This window comes from Ornithodoros turicata, chromosome 8, assembly GCF_037126465.1.
Source record: "Ornithodoros turicata isolate Travis chromosome 8, ASM3712646v1, whole genome shotgun sequence".
Lineage (NCBI taxonomy): Eukaryota > Metazoa > Arthropoda > Arachnida > Ixodida > Argasidae > Ornithodoros > Ornithodoros turicata.
Window position 1 is genome coordinate 30,292,363 of NC_088208.1, and position 21,830 is coordinate 30,314,192.

At 45.9% G+C, this 21,830-nt stretch overlaps 1 protein-coding gene and 1 long non-coding RNA gene across 3 annotated transcripts in view; one reads left to right on the top strand and one right to left on the bottom strand.

Annotated features, from left to right (window-relative positions):
• Positions 1-21,830, bottom strand: part of LOC135366914 (rap guanine nucleotide exchange factor 4-like) — a 334,286-nt gene that overhangs the window by 191,789 nt on the left and 120,667 nt on the right. The window lies entirely within an intron of this gene.
• On the top strand, positions 6,490-19,996 carry LOC135366917 (uncharacterized). The gene is made up of 4 exons (XR_010414320.1): positions 6,490-6,516; positions 7,387-7,578; positions 19,308-19,493; positions 19,571-19,996. It is a non-coding gene; the product is annotated as an uncharacterized LOC135366917 (long non-coding RNA).

Here is a 21,830-nt window from a genome sequence, read left to right on the forward strand (position 1 = left end):
CGACTAGCGCCCTGGTGTACGTGTGGCCTGGGCCGACTTCTAACTGGAACTGTGCCGACATATGTCTGAAAGCGTCTGAGGACCCAGGAGAACCCAGGAAAAAATCAGACCGCACAACTGGTATCGGGATACGAACCCGGGTACCTCCCAGTCTCGACGGGACATGACCACCATGCTAACCACTGAGACATGCGATCTGGTGACTTCTGTACTATACTCGACTTCCAATCAAGTACAAATGATGCGCCTCCGCCGAGGAAACGCTTACGCGTGCATTACACGGTAGATGGCGATGTTGAATGGTCATTGGTTTCAATGTATTCAATGGTCATTGAGGACTGCCCATGTGGTAGGAGTATGAAAGGGACATGAACGTGTAAAAATTTGTGCACTTTTGTGTCCTTTTAAAATGCCGCCGTGGGCAAATACTGAAATCAACGTCATGCGAGACGGCGGCGACAAGGCATTCTGTGCAAGACGAAGACACACAAAAGTCAGAGTTCCGAAAACTTCGTAACCTCCGAGCTGTTTACTCTCGAAAGCAGAACGAAATTGGACACCCTCGACAGCAGACACCCAATAGCCCACGCACACTTTTTCTCTTTCTTGCAGAACTGAATTTCGTTCCGCACTAGTATTACCCGTCAGTTCCAAACTTTTGCATGTCGCAAGGAAAGGCTTCGTCGGCAGAAGAGGACTGTTAAGCATAAGATTACCACGTGATCAGTATTTCCCCGGCCCGGCCGGTTATTTGCTTCTCTTGCCGGTTGCCGATTGCAAGGCATTACCGGCTGCGGTTTGCCACTATTTTGCAGCAGAAGGAATTTCAGGAATTTCAGAGCCTTAACGGGAACGCAGACACTGTATGCTTATGTGCACACTGCTAAATGTGCGATGTCGCTCCTGAAGCGTTTACCTCAGAGCCGTTTATGAGAAGAGTTTGGCCACTGGGAGGAGCCTGTCCAAAAGCGCGCCATTTGACGTCACACGATGGGCGGCGCCAAGGTCAGTGGCACAATTTTGGATCAGAGCCACCGCCTTGAAATCTCCCATTCCGCCATTTTGGAGCGGAGGCACAGTCTCGAAATCACCCCGTGCCGCGGCGGCTCGCTTTTCATCCCGGCCAAGTGGGCGGAGCAATGACGGCTCTGACGTCACGGCGGCTTCCCATCTCGGAGCGGCAAAAGATTAATGAATGGCCAAACTCTCCTTATAAACGGCTCTGGTTTACCTCATCTGTATTTCACAACCCCAGTCTGAAATTTCGTCCGCTTCTTCTTCTTCGCTTCTTCTACGCACTTCTACTTCCCTCACTCAGCCGGTGTCTTTGACGGCAGAAAGCGCTATGAATGGTCCTGTGTATCAGCAGACTGTCGATGAGCTGCAGACATAGGGGCTCAAAAAACAAAGCAAAGGGTACAGAAGAACGTCGAAAAACTTGACCCAAAGGTACAGGTAACGTATAGTGATTGTAGCCAAACGCGAGCAACTCCATTATCATAATTCACCCTTGCCTCTGCTGTGTGGCGGACATGTTACAGAATATGACATTCCTATAGTGGCGACGGCCTTATTTCCTTCTGGCCACAACAAGACCCAGCCTGACTGAGGTGCGATGCTTTCGCAAGCAGGAATGATGTGCTTCTAAATACAGTGAGTGTGATATGGAATAGAGCTCAAACTCAGGCAAAACTCAAGGGAAGGCTCAAGTCTTAAAGTGGCACTCAAATGAAAAAAAAAAAAACTTGCTCTTAAATGAGAGTGTGTGTTTCAATTAGTATAGTTCAAATAAAATTAGTTCCCACAACGCAATGAAAACAGAGCCCTCTTTCGCAGCAACGAATGAGATCCCCAGGAGGAAAAGATTGGCGGCATCCAGTGAGACAGCAGGTGAAGCGCATGCATACTCCTATCGTGATCGTGTGGATTTGGAACGGTTCCGATACTAGTATTCCGTATATCCGCGGCATGATGCGCTCTGCTGCATTTTTCAATAGCGATTCACTGAATTGTAGCCCACAACAGTTCTCGTGAATGTTGCACTGACAACATTTATCTTCACGTCCTTCGTGGGGGGGGGGGGGGGGCAGCGACGCCAGTCCGCTTCGGAACGCGCACTATGTTTTTCACCGGGACTACTCCATGGCGTGGCACGCGCGGCATGGACTAAAACATCGATGCACGAGCTACACGAGTTGAAGCGTCATACACTGCTTAGCACTGCAAAGCAAGACAGAGTCCGGTATAATTTTGACTGTAGCTTCGTAACGGAATCAAAGTTTTGAATTATGATAACAAGCCCGAAATTCACATGGCGTGTAACATAATTTGAAGCCAACTTGTTTTTTGCATTTTAGTGCCCCTTTAAGTCAGGTAACCCATGAAACACAGAAAACAGCATCCAGGCAAAAACCGGCAAAGCGCCTGTTCTCTGGAGTCCTTCGTCGTCTACGGCAGGAATTTGGTCTACGTCCCAAAAGGCGCATCCACTTTTACAACAGCTTAGAAGCTCAATTACCTGGCTCCCTCGGAAAGCTCCTTACAGTTTTCAATCTCTCAATTACGCAGCTTTAAACTTCTATTTCGGTAGCAGGCACATGTAAGCCCTTCCATCGAGGTAAGAACAAACTGCACAACAGAAGACAGGATTATGCTTCTCTTGTTCTCATTTTCGTTTCATACTTTCTTGAGCATTTCTTTTTCCTGATGTTCTAAACTGAAATCTATATATAAAACGCTTCTTATAGACTTGTGCATCAAGGCTTCGACGCGCTGTGATTCGATCTCGGTATACAACGGACTCTATGGCATACGTGTCCCAGAGATTGCCCATCATGATATTGCGTTTGCGTGATGGTTCCCTGGAGGGATAGTGTTAGAAACAATAAGTCGACAGTTTTATAGGACACCAACAACCATGTCGGTCCGCCTGCGGATTCAGAGGGTCACGTGACACGCGTCTTCCTTTTTTTGAGCTCGCGAGACCCGCGAGTTGGAGTCGTGACGTATGAGAGTCATCGTACGTCATAGACTCTAGCGTCCCGCATCGAGCCCCGAAGAGAGTCAATGGGATTGGGAGTCGACTCTCGAATATCTCTGGTGTCGAATTTTGAGAAATTTTATGACGTGAGTCACTGCAACTGGGATAACATCACGAGAGCCACGCGGTTGTATTTTCGGTTAACCAAGAGTCGACGCTGAAATTGTGTAACCACCACAGTCCTGCCTGACAATGCTTATGGCGCCCCCACCCCCCACTCCGAGCCCTTATAAGTAGGCTTCCGACTTTTCGGATTTATCCGACAAGCTCCGATAAACTCCCTCCGATGTTTTTTTTTTTTTTTGCAAGATATCGGATTTATGCGATAAACTCCGGTGTTTCCAAGGTCCACGTGGCGGCCTTACGGTTTTTCCCGTTTCCTTCTTCCTTTGTCCCCCATCTTCCACGCCTGCTTTTCGACTTCAAACTGATCCATAACCAACAAAATGGGTCAGAAGTGGTAGCCTCCTCCTCCTTCAGGGTCCCCGGACGCATGAACGGCCCAAAAGGATGATAGTACACACACTTGTCCCACCTGTTCTATATGCATCCTGGACCCTGGTGACTCTACTTGACCTAGCACTGGGCTAGTTTGGCACAGAACAGTTCTGTGTTCGTCACAGCTGCTACTCATTTTGAGCCCGGGCACCATTCACAACTTGTGCAAATTAGCTTGTTTGCACTTCAATAGCTCTGGGTAGTAAAACATCCATGCGCTATATGGTGTGGCCACAGTCACTCTTGCACTTCTATTCTTGCATTCTCTGCGATGACTACACCGAAATCGGCGCCGTTCATTTTGCAGACTTTTGTATTTCTCCGAGAAACTCCGAATTTCGTAAAAGTTGAAAACGCCGATAAACAGCCTCCGAACTTTCCAAAATGAAAACTCTGAAAACTCGGAACCCCACTTATAAGCCAGCGCTCGCGATAATTAAGTGCGTGTACCACGGGACTGATTCTTCTGCTTGGTTCCCTTTTCCATGCGTGACTTCCTTTCGTTTTTTGTTTCACTGCTAAGGAAGCAAGCAGCATTTTTGTGCAACAGACCAACCAAAACAGATGCAAAAAAAAAAGGAAGAAAAACATAGCTTTTTCCTTTCGCATTGTGTTGTCACCCACGCCTCGCTACACGGCACTGTACACTACAGGCTTGTGTATTTTATCCTCGATTCTTGCGGGGAGCAGGCTTAGTGTAACCGCGAATAATGGCACCTCTATCAGGGTAGAGGCTTATGAGACGGGAAGAAAACGTAAGGCATTGTGTACTGTTCGCACCCGACGGTAAATCGTCCAAGCTCCGAGAAGATGCGAGGGCAGAGGAGAAGAAAGAACAATAGTGGTTCATCGGTGTGCATCGGATGTGTTCTCGTGAAAACGTATGTACGCTTGCAATCAAGAACAAAGGTACAGGGACGAAGAGCTTTTTGGGCAGTTCCCAAAATCGTGTTAGGCTAACTATTCGATTCGATTTTTTTTTCTTTTTTATATGGTGCCCATGAACAGCCAGGACGGCCTGAGTAACGGTGCGTCACACAAAATGATAAGTTCTTTGTCTGCTCTTCTATATATTAGTAGAAGTTACAGCTTCTTTAGCGTTAGTCCCATCCACTTTTAAACAGAAGTTATTAGCAAAGAATAGAAGTCGAAAAAAAATATTAAAACGTTATTCTCTTCACTTAGCGTGTGTGAACAATACGAATTGCTAGGTCGATTCGCATCATAGGGCCCGTGAGTCTATGCAAAATACGTACTTTATAATGTGCTCTAATGAATATCCTAACATTTCTTCACTCATTAGCGATCACAATGACATAAATCTATAATGTTTCGTGCGTCTCATATTTAAAGAACTAAAAAATGATATAAGAAAAGATGCCGCAATCATCTGTGTGTCCCAACTCCTTTTTGAGCACATCCGTGAGAAAAATTACTCTGAGCGGCCGGTCAGGCTAATTGCTTTTTACTTGCGCAGAGTGCTGGGGTTTGGAAATTTGTCTCTTGGGTGAAAAGCCCTCTGCGCGTAGCGTATATGAGCTAGGTATAACTAGCAAGTTTTCGAGAATAGCATCCGCCAATATACAGGGTGTCTTTCTTTCTTTTCTTTTTTTTTCATACAGATTTTTCATTAAAAACTATAAGGGCTATAGACATCCTGTTTTCACTTCTATCGTCTATGGGCCGGCGGACGTTCTTGGCCATCTGTTGCTCAACCGTCAGTTTAGTTTAGATTATTTTGTATTTTGTAGATCTGCAGTGTGCTATATTGTTTTCCCGTTCTATTGATTGAGTGCCTGTGAGTATGTGACGGATCCCGCTGTGATTTGTTTTGATTGCTGTGAGTACCTTGAATCAAGGTGTGTAATAGCTATACAGCTCTTGCAATGGAGCAGTAGCACCCATAGTGGGTTGCTGAAAGCTCCAAGATTTACTTTATTCTACTAATTTACTAACTAACTAGTTTAGAGTGGAACATGACAGTGTCCACTTCTATAGATATACGTTGGTATGCATGTGTCTCAACCTCTGTCGTTATCATCACAATAAAGTTGAAGTTGATGGCACAGCTGAGTGTAGCATGCTGTTAGTACTGTGGTTGGTGGCGTATTATTGCCGAACTGTCTGCCCGCAGGTCTCTGTCTCACCGCGTCTCAGCTCGGAGAATGGAATGCAGGCAGCATTATGAAATATCCGACGCACGCTGTCACACAAAACGGTCGATACACAGACATGCTGCAGTGGCTTTTATGCATCAGAACAGAAATATCTCGCGAAAAACGCTGTGCCCGAAGGGACAAAGACCACAGATATGACCAACTTCTCTTTATCCTCCCCTTTACATATCTCCTCCCCACTCACCTAGAATATATGAAGATCTGACTCGGGGGGAAAAAATAGGAAAGAACAAAGTAAAGAATACGGGGTACTTATACAGGAAAGAAAAACGAAGGGATACCTGAGGCAGCGAGCTATGTTTCTAGTCAGGCAGAATTTTGAGAAGATCCACGCGAAAACCGATCGCTAGGAGGAGGATTCGTATTTCCGAGCATGACTTTTGTGTCTCCAATTCAAAATGGATTGCACAATAGCGAAATGTGAAAGAACGAATAAAAGGCAACGGGCAGCCCACTTCAAAGCCAAAGGGCGGTCATAGACCTCCTTTTGAGAGAGTCCGGGATGCTTCACTGCACATGCATACACAGGTGCGCATAGAAAATAATGACTCGATGTTTTCCGCTGTTGCTGTCTCGTTGCAAGCTACAAGTGGCCGACGTGACGCATAGCACGAATCTCAAACCTTTCATACCGCGCACATCGAAGTTCTTTTTGTTTTTGTTTCTTAAGCTCAGTGCCCAGCCACTTTGTAGCCCCAGAAAAGTAAACAGTCTTCACTGCGCATGGCGCAAAAGTATTGTTTGGGATCTGCGCATGCGCGGGGACGACAACTCCTTTCGTTGGTGCCCCAACGCACTTGGGTAAGTTATAAATTTACGATTATATGTGTTCATTGGAATATTTTAGGTGCATTCTTCTGGCTTCCATACAACACGCTGAGAAAAGTGAGGAAGCGAGATATGTATAATGGGGAATCTATAAAGAAGCTTCCTGATCTTTCTTCATGAAGCATCCAAACCACCAGCTCGAGGGAAAATGTTACCGACTACGTTTTTAGCAAACCTCAAAACTTTCTTCAACTACCTCGCGCTCAGCTGCACACCCCCGATGTCTGCAAAAGTGCGTTTGCTCATGCTTACGTACAGTACCCATGCGGCTCATTTCCAGGTACGAACTCAAAAAAAAAAAAAAAAAGAAAGAAAAGAAGAACGGTATAAAAGATTTATTTCATTTGTTGTTATAACTCAACCTCGCTCAAGTAGACGATTTTACAAAGATGCGCACGCCACTAGGCGCGCGGCGCAATGCGGCTTATGAACTTTGAGGGACACTGCTTCGTCTTCTGCTGCGGTTATCGTTTACTCCGACTGACGCACCTGCTGCTCACACCGGGAATGTTGTTGTTCTTCTTCTACGTCCGCCACAGGCCGTCTCGTGGTGTGATGGTGGTGCTGGAGGTAGTTCTCTTGCTTGACGATAATACACTAGCACCTGCCCCTGTGGCCGGCCTTCCATTTGATGCCAATACACTTTTACACTAGCACGTACATCAATCCCAGACCTGCCGTGAGCTCGTCTTTGGGTGTTGGCATTGCGATGGTTGTAGACTAGTGCGTTTGTTGCGTTAAAGGGAGCCAGCCAATATGGCTGGTCTTCCACGATGTGGGCAAGCTTACGCTTGCCCCATCCTACAGTTGGCAATACAAAACAATTGACTTTATTAATTACAGAGATCAACTTTCAAAACTGGATCCGTCGTTGCCGGCTGGCTATCGGTAGCCCAGACTTCGGAGACGCAGCTATATTTCAGGCTGTCAGGGCAGGGCTTCGCAGCCACATTGTCCGTGAGCAAGCACTGTATGGTCTTGTGGAGTGCTCTCGCCGCTGGCTGACGTCTACTCGTCTTTTCCGCCACGTTCAGGGTGAGTGGCAAATCGTGTTCTAGCCAGCTCGCTAGGACCGTACTGCACTCTGCAGCGGCTCTCCCGTGTTTGGATTGTTCGCTTGGTATGGTCAGTACGAAAAGCAAACTCTCCTAGAGAGTGTTGTTATCTAGCTTGTAGGACTGTAACGTAAAGTTAGTGCATAATGTAAAACCCCGAGACTAGGAAACACGAAAGGACACACAAAAACTTCGTGTTTGTGTCTGTCCTTTCGTGTTCCCTAGTCTCGGGGTTTTACATTATGCATCATCTTCACCAGCTCGCTTGCTTCTTAGCCGTTTTTTCATTGTAAAGTTAGTGTCTGTCCAAAGGGGTCTACCTCCACAGGTAGCTCTCCTGCTTGATGACAATACACACCCACTCAGAGAGTTTCGCGCTTGTTCGCATGGTATGGCACGTACAAAAAGCAATCTGGTATGTCTGGAGTCTGTGTAAAAGGGGCTACCTCCGCAGGTACTTCTCTTGATTGATAACAATACACAAACAGAGGTCGGCAACGTCACGACTGACGCCCTGGGGACTTCTAAGTGAACTGTGCCGACAGGTGGCACTTGCTTTCGCTTGTCCCATCGTACGGTTCGCAATACCATAAAGGTCTGTACGCGTTACGCAAAATATATAAATGACATTAGTGAACATTACGCTCGTGCACGAATAGAAGATTTGGGGAAAAAATGCTCGCGCCACCAATCCCGCGGCGCAAAGCAGCATGGGAACTGTGAAGGACACTGCTCTGTCGTCTGCTTCGGTTACGGTTTACCCCAGCTGACGCGGCGCACACCGGAAATGTTGTTGTTCTTCTATCTCAGCCTCCGGCCATCTCGTAATGCTCTAAGGCGTCCCAAGTTCCCATGATCCCTTGCGTGCCACAGATGGCGCTGGCTTTTGTCAAAAGGTACATGCAACATGCAAACATGCTGCAAAACACAGTAGTTTCGGACTCTCCGAAGAATATAGGTGACGTTTCCGTGAGGCCTGACTTCCCATTCCTGGCAACAGCGCCAGCGTCTCCGTTCTCCTCACCACGTTGTAAGATTGCCAGCGGCTGCGGTGAGGCGATGGCAATCGACTTTCGAAGAGCAATGTTTCCAGACTGGCGGAACATATGCGCACACCATGACGTCATAGTTCTCAAAACTGGAAAATAATTTTATTATACTTCGGCGTCATACAGAGAAACAATATTTTCGTCAATCCCATAAATGCCATAGATTTCTTTTTCCTTTTTTTTTTTCGTATTAGCGCCGCGAAGCAACTGCGGCTATGAGCGGCGTGCAGACGGGGACATCGGGAAGGAGTGGAGGACATGGGGGGTTAGTATGCGTCCTGGGTCAACTTCAAAGGGAACCGTACCGACATTCGTCTGGAAAGTCCGTCCGAAAACCCAGGGAACACCTCAGACAGCATAGATGGTAGCAGGATTCGAACCCACCACCTCCCAGTCTTGAGCACGACCTTGGCTACCACCGACAGCAGATATCGAAGACACGAGATTCAGTATAAACAGTATAATGGGATTTCGAACTACGACGCTCTTTTCAATGGAATTTTTCACGCGGCATACTGCACGCCCACACCTAATTCAAACTGGAACACAATCCTAGCCTAAAAAAGAAAAAAGAAATACAGTCGACGACGACACAATGTCCTTTTAGGAGCGATAGGAAAGCACAGTACTCTTAGCAGCGATGTCCAAACAGCCCTAGGCTGTGAAGGAGATCGAGTCCTTATTCAATGTCACCTGAATTACGAACAGCAAAGGATAAACTCTTTTTTTTTTTTTTTTACGGAGCGTTTCTTAATAAAAGTGTTCCTTCCGGAAAACCGTGATGTTTTGTCAGCTAGGTATAGTGAATACAATGGCAGATGACAATGACGGGAGTTCGAAGCCCACATCTAACTTTCTGGACGACATTTTCTTTTTCTTCTGAGAAGTTCCGATGAATGAACAAGCGGACAATGTAATCCGACATCCGTACATTTTTTTCATGTAGACACGGACAGGGGCTTTTGTTGTGAGCCATTCTTTGGTGCTAAGGCTGATGGTAATTGGCTGTTTTGCACGAGAACAATTGTTTTTTTTTTTTTTTCTGGCACAATTCAGATATAGAAATACAATGCAAGACTGGGCGTGATGTTCCTTTCTCAGAACAATGGTACTTCAGAAAATGACAATTTGCACAGACGGCGGGTTTCATTGTCTGTGTTGTATGCAGCATTGGGTAAAAAATGTGCTGAAGTTTAGTTGCGATTCTTTCTTTCTAACAAAAAAAAAAAGGGCGTAAATTGGAAAGCAATTACAGCTTCTAGTCCCGAGATTGTAATTACACCCCATTTTCGTCCCCTGCACCCCTTCTTGCAATCGCGATGCGTTTGGTCCCCAAGAAGGACTAAAATTATCCCTTATTTTCTTGCAGTGTTTCAGTCACTGTTATCGTTTCTGTCCCATACACCTCTCCCTGTTTGTAAACAAATGACGTCGTAGTGTTCGACAGCGCCACCAATTTGGTAGAGTTGAACTACGATCAAAGCTAGGGGCGGACAAGGTCGCGCTCGAAAGCCACGGTCTGGAGGGGATTACGATGGTCTCTGAAAGGGACGTGACCTTCGGTCCTACTTTTCTTTCAATAGGAGGCTAGTAACAAGTGCCCATTCGTGGAGCCCAGCCCTCCCTTTCCGATTTGTTTCGGTTTCAGTCTGTCTACCAACGTCATGATGACGTTTCTCGGGTAGAGGTCTATTGGCTACAGTGTCGCATCCGTGAGAAACGCGTCTAGTCTTTAGCGCTTTTTTTATTTTCATTTACACGAAATGGGGCATTTTTCATTTCTATATCACTCATTCTTGAAAGTGAGATAAAACTTTACAGGTACTTCATCAAAATAATGACAGCGAAAAGATGGCTGTACGTCTCTTTAAGCAGTGATGGGCAAGGTACCCAAAATTGTCCATAAAGTACGATTTTGGGTACATCTCGAAATAAAGACGCTGTTCTTGTTACTTAAAGTAAACTACAAAGTACCTTGCGTCAATGGTACTTGAAGTACCACATTTTAAATGTACTTTGACTAAAGTACAAGTACTGGAAATTTTACTTTAATGTACCTGCCAAGTACATTGCAACTGAATTAGGGCAGTAACCTAGGCAAGTTGGTACATCTTGAAGAGGAAAAACTTGCAGTGGTGGTGCACGTATGTGAGCAACGTCACGACTGACGCCCTGGGGAAATGTGCGTCCTGGGCCGACTTCTAGGGGAACTGTGCCGACATATGTCTGAAAGCGTCTGAGGAAAACCCAGGAAAAACCCCAGACAGCACAGCCGGCACCGGGATTCGAACCCGGGTACCTCCCAGGTTCGAATCCCGGTTCGAAAACTTGCAGTGTATGTGCAAGTGCAAACACTGGGACTAATAAGCGTGTCTTCCTTAGACCAGCTCCTTTTTTCTTTTGCTGTGTTTTCCCTCTTCTATATTACGACGTTACGTTGCACAGTGCCACGTGTCACCGTTCGGTTGTGACGGAATTTACTGCTAGTGTTTCGATTGGCTAAATACATTTTCCGCAAATGCTACTTCCGAATTCCAGCTACTTAGTGTGTACCAATGAATATGAACTGTAACAGATAACATTTCCATTTACAACTGCTCAGGCCACCAGCTGTGTTACTGGAGAGCATTTTTATTTCCCTATTTATTCATACTTGCATCTTTTGGTACGCTATGAAAAGAAACAGAAAAAGGAGTACAACAATCCACCCGATTGTTCAAAAATACTGCTTCTAGACACAAAACTTGCTTAATATTATCCATTTTTGGCCCTTGCGCTGCCATTCGGGTACTTGATGGGAAAGTATTAGGCAAAGGTACTGAAAGTACAGCACAAATGCGCAATTGTGCGCAAGTACGCAGAAATGTACTTAAAGTAGTACTTGAGTACTTGGTACTTCGAGTACTGCCCATCACCGTCGTTAAGTGTAACAGACCCGGGCCTCCTTCGAAACCGTCATCGCTCTTTACAGCCGACAGAGGTCTCCACGCACTGTACGTGGCAACGTCCTCGCCATCAAGTACACCGCATCCTGTTGCCAATATTGATCAGGTCTGAGAAGGCACCGCGAGGCTTTCTATAAAAAGCAACGCGAACGGCAAACCCCATTCACTCACTCCCACCTGGCACATGCCGATTCCCGAGCCGGAGGACGCTTCTGGAAAAGCGGGCTTCGTGTGGGCACGGGTGGGAAGAGAAGGGGTCGAAAAGGGATGGCCAAATGTTAGTTCTCCAGAAAGAACGTTGAACGAGGGAGACAGTATATAGGCTGGGGAGAGAAGGAAGTGGGCAGAGAAGGTAGGAGGGGTAAGAGAAGGTAAGAGGGGTGGTAAGAGAAAGAAGCGGGTAAGTGTGGAGAGAAGGAAGAAAATGAATTGCGTAGGTAAGGGCTTCCCAAAATCCGAAACGGTAACTGTGGATGCGATGTGAAAAAGTAGGAGGAGAGGTTGAAGGCAGGAGAGGAAGGAGCAGGTTGAAGGGACAGGAGATGCAGTAGAATCTATTCCACCAGCTCCCGTGGCATAGTGGCTAAGACGATCGCTTTGCACGCCGGGACTGGGAGGTGAGACGGGTTCGAATCCTGTCACCGGGCTGTACTGTCTCAGGTTCTCCCTGGGTTTTCCGATGACTTTCCAGACGAATGTCGGCACAGTTCCTCCTGAAGTCGGCCCAGGACGTATACTAACCCTCCTGTCTCCCACTCCTTCCTGCTGTCCTCTCTACATCTGTAGACGTCCGTACGCCGCTTATAGCCAGAGTTGCTTCGCGGCGCTAACACGAAATTTAAACAAAATGACCTATTCCGTAGAGGTATGATAATGCTTAGAACCTCTTATAGTCTGCACGCTCTCCTTATTGTAATAATGCTACTCGGCGCTGAATAGCTCAACACGACTTAGAACGCTACTGCAGTCTAGAAACCTTGGTATACGTGTTTTGTCCTTAGAACCGCTGGAGGTGAAGTGAAGCGAGGCATAGGGAAGAAAATTATGGATATGTTAGCCCTCACAGCCGAAGGGGCTAGCTACTCTAACCCGCTTAGCGGTAAGAATGAACGTACCATGGTTGTATGTGCACGTCTGTCCGCGTAAAGGAGGGAAGGCAAGGAAAGCTATTAACATGTGTAAGGGGCCGGCATGTCGACGAGAAATTTCAGCAAGGTTCCAGTCGCTCGTCGTCTCAGTTCAGCCGGCGATGCTCCTAACATCTTATACAGGCCGTATGGAGTGAGGTCTAGTCGTTGTAATGCACCACGAGAACACTTGTGAGACACTGAGACCCTTACGGACAAAACGTTCGAGAGATCGGTGTAGATTCGAAGCCTGCGGCAAGACAGCCAAGACTCAGGAGCTGGTGCTAACCACGGACCCCGGTATTTACACGCATCGCTCACCGAGAAGCAGTGCACGTTATAAGACTCGTTAGAACCGGTTGTGGAACAGTAAGAGCAAGCGCAGAAACTTGTGGCAGCGCGCTCAACTCTAAATTTCCCTGCTGCCATCGATTTAGTTTGTGTTGAGTACAGCTTGTGTATTACGTCCATAATATGTTCTATCATAACAACGTACAATGATCACAGTCGCTTAATTCTGGTTGAGACGAGTCTACTTTCCTCAATTACATCAGGAAGAACGACACATGCAGCGATATCAAATGAATCCTAATTGTCTGTACGAAAAAAAAAGAAAAAAAAACCCCGTTCCACTTATCCGATTACGAAGCAATCAATCATTCCGACGCCCACACGACGTAGCTGCAAACATGAAGAGAGAAAGAGAGAGGGGGAAGGGGAGGAGGACAAATAAAAGACAGATAGGAGAACGAAAAGAGAAAAGCACGAACGAAGGGAGCGTGATCTGTAATCAGGGGGTAGCAGAGCATCAGCATAGATTGGAAGCAGCCAGACAACCGTGAACCAGGGACCAGACGCAATTAGAAAGTGAAATCTCTTCATAATTTAATCGACACTAAAGCGGATTAGAAAGAGAGTGAAAAAAAAAAAAAAAGAACGGTAAACGAGAGAGCAAAAGAGAAAGCCAGATATGATTCGATATCTCTGGAACGCAGCTTCTTTTTGTGAAAGGTGGGTATATCGTTTTCGAAACACGCCGGTGCTTTTATCTATTTTCATTTTTGCGTACTCGTACAGCACGCGGATAAGGTTTGCGCGCCGTATATGACATGGGGAAGTAATATTAACAAACAAAAAAGACAAAAAAAAAAACGGAACAACTGTGCCTATAAATAGGCAGTTTTAGCAGACCACTGGTAAGGTTATCGTGCCTATCGGAACCAATCGCAGTCGTGTGTGACTCAGAATCTTATCCACTGATTGATTCCGTTTGATACGGTTCAACGCCAGCCACGTTACCAACGGTCGTTCTTTTTTGTTCCGTGTTAGCACCGCGAAGCAACTGTGGCTATGAGCGGTGTACAGATGTGGACAGATGGAGAGAGGACAGGAGGAAGGAGTGGGAGAGAGGGGGTGTATGCGTACTGGGCCGACTTCAGGGGGAACTGTGCCGACATTTGTCTGGAAAGTCTTCGGAAAACCCAGGAAAAACCTCAGACAGCACAGCCGGTGGTAGGATTTGAACCCACCACCTCTCAGTCTTCAACACGACCATGGCTACCACCAACAAGCGGGACACCTTAACCCGCTCGGCCATGCCGCTGGTGGAATATCAGTTGAGAAATCACGTGTTGTCATATGAATCATTAACATATGGCATTATGCATTGTTGTGTCACATGACGTAATAACACTGGCGAATGATGATATGACGTACGAATCAATCATATATTGAAACTGATAGGTTGACATATAAATCTATGCCAACACAAAAACCTGCGCAATGCTTTGTTTATTTATTTATTCAATGTACCCCAAAGGCCCCTTGGTGCATTACATGGAGGGGATAAGGACGGACATCATGCAGACAAGAGAAAAAAAAAAGAAGAAAAAAAGAAGGATGTACAATGCTTGTTACACATGAACCACTAGGTAGTAAAACATAAGCCAAAAGAGAACATCAAGGAATATAAGACAACAGTGTAAAGGAAAGCCTAATCCTTATGCTAGTTATAAATTGGTGAATGTTGATTGATGTGCCTAAGGAATGAGTGATGGTCCGTGATATACTTATGCTATTTGTGAGGGGAGGTCGTTCCAATGAATGGCTGTTCTGCAGAAGATGGATTTAGAAAATGCGTCCGTCTTGCAGTCGTAGCGGTTGACTTTGTACTGATGATCACGACGGGGAAAGATTAGCGGACAGCGGGAAATTGGGGATATGTGATGAGGTAAGGCTTATGAGGTTTATGGAGTAAAGAGGCAAATAAGGCCGTAATAGATGTATTAGTGGAGGTGGAAGGGTGTTCACGGAACATTTTGTGCCAAAAACGGGTGCGGCATACGCTTCTGAAGTAAGCGCCTCTCGCGTGAACACCACGTGGGTTGTTATCCGCATCAACGTTGACCTTCTATGCATCAGTCTATGTTCTATGATCCTTCAGTCCTTCAACACACTTGATACACGGCAGAAATATGTAAGACCTTTATCTCATAAACGTATACTCTAAGCAAAAGAGAGCAGATTAGGGATCAATTTACAGCTTCTAGTCCCATACAGCGCAATTATTCCCCTGTCCCTGAAACTCCCCATTACTTACTTACGCAATTACTCCCCGTTTTATTCCCTGCCCCTGAAGCTCCCCATTACTTACTTACGCAATTACTCCCCGTTTTATTCCCTGCCCCTGAAGCTCCCCATTACTTACTTACGCAATTACTCATTTTATTCCCCTGTCCCTGAAACTCCCCATTATTACTTACGCAATTACTCCCCATTTTATTCCCTGCCCCTGAAACTCCCCATTACTTACTTACGCAATTACTCCTAATTTTATTCCACTGACCCTGAAAGTCCCCATTACTTACTTGTGCAATCACTCCCCACTGTATTCCTCTGACCCTGAAACTCCCAATTACTTACGCAATTACTCCCCATTTTATTCTCCTGCACTGCAAATATAGTTCCTATACTCCGCATGAACTTCCGTGAATTTAGTCCCGAAAGGGAGTAATGGCTGTTGCAATGTATCTAGTCCCAAAAGAACTAAACTCACTCTCTCTCGCTCGCTCTCTCTCTTTTTTTTTACGCTGAGAGTGTATGAGTTACCGCCAACACTGCACTTTCCTGCGGTCGCGCATCGCTCGCCTCAGGACTTTTCCATAACTACGCTGCTATAGGCCCAACACAGTATAGTCAGGTGGCCAAGGCACTGCTTCGGTTCCTGCCGTTCTGTGGCCTTCTGGGTGAACTGTGACCAACTCCGTCTTTGCTTTTTTTTTTTCCTCTGCTGGGAATAGCAAGCCTCTGTAGCGCAGGCTAACCTTTCCCTGCTTTCTTTTTTCATATATCCCCCCCCCTCCCCCCATTATCGGAAACCTGCTGCAACCTCGCCAATGTGCTCAACTTGTGGCGCGGGAGAAGATTCAGCAGCATATTCGGATAGAATACGATTGTATTCGTACGAGCTGGCTGGCGCTCCGAAGAGCCCTGGACAGGATCGATAGAAGACCTTCTGGTATCGTGAAGCTGTTGGGTGACTGACTCGCTCTACATCGACAGTCCGCAAAACGTTGACTTACATCTACAGGAGGAGGTACCATTTAGGGCATTACCAGCAACGTATTTTTTCATAATCGATCGAGAGTAGGGGAACATCCCAGGTCATCATCACTTCTCCATCATTTATTGTTGTTGTTGGAGTAGGTGCTCTCATGCCACATCTCCAACGCTCCATATCATGCTACAAGCGGGGCCTACATCTCCGTATTTTTCTCCACTACCATCACCATCATCAGTAACATCATCAACCAGTGTGTCATGCTTCCAAGTATGCGTACCGATTAGAGGAGTGACAAAAGCAATATGACACAACCGCAGAACATATAGCAGAATAGTTTTATTGTGTAAATACATACTTGTAGTAAATAGGCTAAAGGTTAACAGCATGCGGATATCAAGCATGTCTTTCAAATCCCCGCTTATCAGCCTAATCAGTCATGCGTCATATTATCGTCAGTTTGTTACATGTTAAAAAAAAACTATTTGCACTGTCTTGCAAGTTGCTTTCTGCATTTCGTTCTAAGTGATACATAGCAGCTAACGATGGCACAAGCTTTTCGCTGTCAGGATTTGTGATTTCGAAGGAGTCAAAGAAATCTCTCATTCCAATAGGCGTCCGTTGAGTAACGTGGAGTGGGACACTCATAGAAAAAAGTATGTGGGAGGATTTCAGACACAGGCAATAGGCAGAACGGGTATTATTGTGAAGAGCACAACAACGCCCATCAGAGCATTGCTGCGAGTTGCAGCAGAAGGTGGTGCGTTCCCTCCGGCAGTCCCATTCGAACCTGACCTTGTGGCTTGAGTAACTGCCGTAGCAGCTGCATCTGACCCACCAGTCTGTTGCGATGTAGTGTTAGTACTGGGGTCGGTATTTTCTGTACCGCCTGTACCTATTATCACTGCATAAAATACAGACATTAAATATACCATGTCCAAATAAAATATACAGTCAAAGACAAGGTCACCAGTTCTGTTACTACTAGGCTAACAACGTAAGGACACTTCAGTCACAGACGTCTCGGAGGTCATGCGAGGAATGAGTTTATTACACGCATTTCTCCTCCCCTCCAACGGGCTGATCGACCAAATTTTTTGCTACAGAATATCATTGGGAATTTCAGCGTCGCGCTCACTCACACACTCGTGCTCCTCGAGCTTGATCAAACGAGCGCTAGTGCATCAACGTTAATCTGTCACGTCGAAGGTGATAGCGCCACATGATGCTGAGGGTAACGTTGTGAATAAGTTTTAAGTGAAGCGTAACTGTTACCATACTGAGCAGGAATATTTGATAGCGCGCGCACTAAATCGAATGAAATTGAAAACGGCAACGGCAAATTTACTTGAAAGGGAAAGAAGACACCTAAACGAAAGCGAATTGATAAGACAGCAAGACTTGTATAGCTATGAACATTGTCCACTACTATATGGTGAGCGGCCAACGAGTGCCAAATGGTCTCGGTCTACGGGGAACAGACGGGGGCCTTAGACATAAACGCAATACACTTATATTGCATTCTTGACGTTATTTCCATGTAAGACCGTCGACGTGGAAAATGCTATTTCGCTAATCCTCTGTTGACTAACTAGCAGACTCTTAGGCAGTTTGAAGGATATCAATATCGATTTCTCCATTTTTAAAATTTTAATTTACTTATCAACTTATCGAAGTTTACACAGGCGCAGTACTGAAGCCTGTGACATTGACGTGACAGAAGCCTGATCCTTCGTAATAAGTCAATCAGCTTTTCCAATAAGTCAACTTGTAGGTTGTAGTCATTGCTAAATGTTTACATATAACAACGGCACTTTCACAAAATCTCTCAGCATCGAATCAAAGTTTACCTGCCATGCAGAGCAAGACGACGAAAGCAACCTTTCCCTTCATTGTCCAGCTGATGATGCGAGCTCCTGTTATCTGTACCACAATAAAATAAGCGATAATGCATACGCGTCTGCGAGCACAAAACTATAGCCGAGCAGCAGCAGGCATTTCACAAGCATGCACAGCAGAAATGAAGATGGTGTCAGGAACTGGGACTCCACCCCTTTCATGGTGTCGTTCAGACAATCCACAAAATTATTCACTGACGAGCGAAACCTCAACATCAACTACGTACATGTTAGGGAAAGCGAATACCGAAACGACAAACCTGAATGCTGGAAACGGTTCCTTGCCGCCGAGTTCTGCAGTGCTGTGGAAGGGAGCACCGCTCTTTTAAGGCAATCCCTCCGAGTGCTGTGGTTTACAAACACGGCATCCAGAACTGCAGTACCTTCCGGCGTCTTCGTGTATCCGGCACTCGCAATATTGGTAAATAAGTGCGCTTCTTGCGACGCGGTCACTACGTAAGCCACAGAAGAGCAGATCCCGACGGCACGAAGAAAACACCTTACTTCATGTGCTATCAGCATTGCTAGCCAGTCATGTCAGCGGGTAGCGCATGCTTTTCCGGTGATCATCTTGAAGAGCACCGGATGACTCTTGGAATGTACAATGAACCTGTACCATTAGGATGGTACAGGTTCGAATAACCAGTATCGAGTAACGTTCTTTTTAGATTCCCTATAGCACCGCGAAGAAACTGTGGCCAGGAGCGGTGTACAGATCGAGGGAGAGGATAGCAGTACGGAGAGAGAGAGAGAGAGGGGGAGTTACTAAGTTACTTGCTATTCCAATAAAAAGAAAAAGGGGGAAGATAAGAAAAGAAATGAAAAGGAAAAGAAAGGGGGGAAATCTCGGGAGGGAAAGAAGCTCGTATTGCTCTATAATTTACGTTTTTTTTTCTCTCTCCCTCTCTTTCTTCTTGTTTTGTAAGGATAAGGAATGCATCGCTGTAACACCGTGGCTTTGCAGAGAATTACACGGCGGAATGCGTACACAGCAGCACCAAAAGGTGCACGTCATAATTCATCACTCTGTGTACAGAAAACAACGGAAGATGTAAACGTCTCCGAGACATAGCATGCGTAGGCGGATGCCAGTCATGGTAGGAGCAAGCATGGCTTGTATTGTATATGCAGGTCCCCGGGGAAACGTCACATAGTGCATATCGGCGGTTCCGGCCCTTGTTGAGTTTTCCTCCTCGCGTCGCAGCAAAACATGACGTCACAGGAGAATGGAATGACCATACGGCCACTGCAGCGCAGTAAAGTTGAAGAACAGCGTGTCTTACGCATCTCCTTCCGGCTAAAGCCAAAGACAGACAGGTGAGAGAGAGAGACAGTATCTCCAAAGCTCTATTGCATTCCTGTATTTTTAAAAGCAATTGCTTTCGGACTAATAGCGATTTCTAGCAGACTGGAAGGAAGGACTCGACGATAACGACCACCATAAGAAAGCCATCAAATCAAGGCTTAGCGGAGTGATGTCAGCCGCTTCAAGACCAGGTATCAGGGGAATGACTTTTCTTTTTTATTTCTTTTTTTTTTATCATTATCGAGAACAGCCTTCTACCTATAATATACCTCTACCCCCAGCGATGTGCCACCATCGAAGATATATAACTTTAAGGCAGGTCTCTCGGTAGATAAACGGCACACACCCAAAAGTACAGCAATCAGGTTGCCCTTATCACTATACATAAACACTGTAAACAACAAAAAAAAGAAAAGAAAAGAAAAAAGAAGACGCAATTTTCGACTGTTGTGAATCGAGCACTTTGATCAATTTCCAATCGCGATAAATTGCATTTTCCAAATTGAGATCCAAATTTTTCCGCAAATTTCTGAGTTCAATTCAGAGAATTCAATTTATCGCGACTGAAAACTGACTACAGTGTCGGCAACTCATTGCCGAAGCACGAAAAATGCAGATGCATACCGTTGGGTTGGTAACTTCCGAGCAGTAGATTTTTCGACAGAATTTTGTAACACGTTACACCCTGCATTGAACTCGTTCATTGATTGATTGGTAAAAAAAAAAGGAAATAAAAGGAGACGTTAATTCCAAGCCACTAGCCACTCTGGACTCACTCATAAGTTGTACCTTGCTTATTATTTGTTATGTCCCTTCGATATCTTGGGTTTGTATTTGTTCTGTTATCCTATTTCCTTCTCCATTCACGCGTCCTACGAGTAGCCCATCCCGACTGTCAGGAGGCACATCTCCGTTATTTTTGTCTTCCAATCAATCCATCAATCACACCCTGCACGCACGCAAAGCGTGTCACGCGACGCCCAAAGTGTTACGTTAGAAAGGAACTGAGCTATGCGGCGACCATTAATACATAATGCACCAACGTGCGTGGGGCAGCTGTTACTTTCCTTCAATGTTGCCTTAATAATGCATCAGCTAAGCAGAAGAGTCGCTCCATTGCGGCAGCGATAAAGCGTTCAGATGGCCGCAACGCAACCTAATGCTGGCGTCGTCCCCTTATCGCAAACAGCCACACCTCTGCTTTGGCTATATGCGGTAGACTGGGCCATTAGTGCACAAATTTTGCGGAACGACCCGCCCACATACCCACGGTACTTCGTCACGTTAATTGTCTCTTCGTTAATGCCCCCATGGGTTCATAAGGAAAGCGAAGGAGAGACGGCTATTATACAAAGTGGAGGAAATGAGTCAAGGTGGAACACCTACGAGAAACTATATATACTCAACCCAATCAAGTTTTCTGCCTATAGGTAATACCGTTCATTACAAAATTTATAATTGTGTTGAGGTGTACGCGACCTTTGCAACAATTATTAATGCGTACGGTCCTGTGTGTCAGGGTCAAACCAGGTAAAACCCATTTTTACCCCCTCCCCATTTGCATCATTGTCCCTCGGGGTAAAACCCGAAAAACCCCGAAACCCGAAAACTAACTTGGCTATGCACTGCCCACTCAACACACCGCTTTTCCGCATCTTGTGTTCATCAATATACTGCGCAAAGCGCTCTCTTTTGATTTTCCACCCGACAATGTACTTTTACACCCGATATCTCCCGATCTTACGGTTCCTGGAATAAAACCTCTGAATATCCTCTGGATGTACGAATAATGTCCTCACGGATTCACACGTCCGACGGATATCCGAGTGATATCCGTGGGACGTACGAATCAAGACATTATTCGTACATCTAGAGGATATTCGGTGTTGTTGGGGATACCACTTCCACGGGCCTGTCCTAACTAGGGGTCACTGTTTCCGCATCCACTGCTCTCGGCTACCCCACGTGACAAGACCGACTCAAACAGGATGATAGGCTCCATGTTGAACTGTATATGAGCGTTACCTGACCACGGCAATCGGTTTATAAGCTGCGAGTCAATCACAATTTATAGAATGCATCGTGTGCAGGAAGAAAGGCGGCGAAGCCCTTTGCTTTCCTCTACGCTTACGACCTGACCCCTTTTTATGCTGCACCTCCACTTGCGCGATTTGTGATCGCTCCCCAAATCGGCGTTCACAGCAACAGTGACATATACTTGCTGTACAGTATAACCTGCCTTCCACGGGTTTAGCTAGGGCGACATAGATAACGCCAACGCACCGAGTCGCATTAAAGCATCCCGAAGTAAACCGGCGACGAAAGGTAATTAAAGAGTCTCGTATGAA